Consider the following 2,257-nt stretch of genomic DNA (forward strand, 5'->3'; position numbering starts at 1 on the left):
GCTGTAAAGACTGTAACAAAAATTAGAAGGATCAAGGAACCAAATGCCTAACACGAAATTATCGTAATAATTCGATTGACAAAAACCTAAAAAAACATTTACTAAAATATAATTTCATAAAATATGACCGATTTTTATTCAAAAACATGTAAAAATGCATAAAAGTCCAAAAAAAAAAACACTAAAAACTAAATAATAGCTAAATATGAAAAAAAATTTTCTCAGCTGTATTTCTCATAAGAAATATGCAAATGCTATAAGACCCCAACCATGGCAATTACTAATTTATTATAAATATAAAAAATTGTGGAAATGAATAATATTCATAATGATATTCAATGTTCCTAGATTCTAGATTGTATGCTTATATCAGGCGTGTATTTTCAGCTTTTAAATGTTTAACTCTAAAACTTTTACATACCTACCATGTTAAAATTGTTACCAGACAATAATATTACAGGTACCTATACCAGATTCAATTATTTAGTTTATGTATATGTGTAATTTATTTTTCTTTATAATATGACTTTTTTGGTATAGTTATGTTTATAACTACAGTGCCCACAGCACCTTATCTTCAGTGACACAATAAAAATGTATTACCATATGAGACTAAAAAAAATTCCAATATATTTATTTATTTATTTGTTTTATAGATAAACGCCAATCGGCACTTTTATGATTACATTTAAAATTAATATGTAGTAAATGTTTATAACACACAGTAAAACCAAACATAATATAGAAAAAAAAACTCAATATAAACATAATATAGTAACATAGTGTATATAGTATAGCACAGTACATTTATTACTAATTCATTTATTAAATATTAAAATCAAAATTAGCATTATTTAGCTTACGTAGCATTATATGTAAGGGATGATTGTGTCCATAGGATGTGTTGTGGGTTGGTACTTGAAAAGAGGGAGTGCTTTCTGGAGAAGAAGGAAGGGATTCGAAGACTTACGTCGGAGAGGAGATCAGGATATTGATTGTACATTAGATTTAAAATACAAACTTGGCGCTTTCATTTTTCATTCATTTTATTTTTTCAAAAGTAAGTACCTATATTTTTATTGTTATTAACATATTACGATGTGTCTATATAGACGCCCGACCCCGGTATAGGTACATAATGTATGATCGACCATGGGCGTCTAAGCAAATAGCAAATATTATTGAATTTAATCAATTTTTAGAATATGTATTTTTTTACCCTATTTTATATTTATTGTGGTTGAATTCAAATCAGTACAGTAACTAGTAAATTATAAAATTCCTAAATCTTACTGATGTCGAATTTCGATGCACAGTTCACATGGACTATAATATTATTATATAGGTAATAGGTATAGTACTGAATGACGACTGTGGCAATGTGGAGTCTGGACCTTGGGAAGTGATACTGGATGATCTCTACTTGCTATATTACTAGACTGAAGAAAAAATCTACAAAAATATTAATTGGAAAACGTTTTATTTTTTTTTTTATACGTATACACTTTGATATTTATTATAATATGTTATCTTGTTTGCTTAGTAAGAGATTATCGTACTTATTTTTTCGAGTCCCATTTTTATGTATTAATGATTCGTCGGTTTAATCAGTTATGACGTAAGTACTATAATGTGCCTACCATTTATGAAATTGAACTATTCAAAATGTAATAATATTTTTTTTAGATATTATTACCAGGCTTATTAATGTATAAACATATAATTTAAATTATAAAATACCTACCTAACTGATGTCGAATCTTGATGCACAGTGCACTCGGGCTATAGTACCGACTATATTATTACAGTGTAGTGTATCGCGTTTATGCCTCGTGGAGTGACTGCGAGAGGTTGTCTAATAAATTGCCGTCTTGCTAGACTGAAGAAAAATTATACCAAAATGTTAAGTACACATTTAATTTGTTTTCATATATACTCACCTTGATATTTACCACATTATGTTATCTTGTTTACGAAGTAATAGATTGTTGTACTTATTTTTTCGAGTACCACTTACGTATATAAGGTGGTTTTATCGGTCATAAAACGAGTTGTACTTATCTTCTATCTATATATAATACCTATAATATGTATTTATTTATATATAATATGTATTGTACACACGGGATTATTTTTAGGCACGGCGCCCAAGGGGTGACAAGGTTGGGCTCTAGCCCCCCCCCCCCCCCCCCACACACACACACACACAGAATAGTTCAGCCCCCTCGCCAGACCCACCACTGACAAATATGTACGA

General features: G+C 29.4%; 2 protein-coding genes and 1 long non-coding RNA gene across 11 annotated transcripts in view; 1 reads left to right on the forward strand and 2 right to left on the reverse strand.

The window, feature by feature from the left end:
• LOC100570512 (ring canal kelch homolog) overlaps positions 1-2,257 on the reverse strand; it is a 278,429-nt gene that overhangs the window by 203,926 nt on the left and 72,246 nt on the right. The gene's annotated exons all lie outside the window — the stretch shown is intronic.
• LOC100158704 (kelch-like protein 3) overlaps positions 1-2,257 on the forward strand; it is a 255,214-nt gene that overhangs the window by 160,165 nt on the left and 92,792 nt on the right. The window lies entirely within an intron of this gene.
• Positions 232-2,257, reverse strand: part of LOC115033652 — a 4,491-nt gene continuing 2,465 nt past the window's right edge. The window contains exons 2-3 of the long non-coding RNA XR_003838937.1: positions 1,745-2,081; positions 232-1,452 (exon numbers count right to left, since the gene is read on the reverse strand). This is a non-coding gene — a long non-coding RNA (uncharacterized LOC115033652). The remainder of the gene's footprint in view (positions 1,453-1,744; positions 2,082-2,257) is intronic.

The sequence above is a fragment of the Acyrthosiphon pisum genome, chromosome A1, assembly GCF_005508785.2.
Source record: "Acyrthosiphon pisum isolate AL4f chromosome A1, pea_aphid_22Mar2018_4r6ur, whole genome shotgun sequence".
Taxonomy (NCBI): Eukaryota; Metazoa; Arthropoda; class Insecta; order Hemiptera; family Aphididae; genus Acyrthosiphon; species Acyrthosiphon pisum.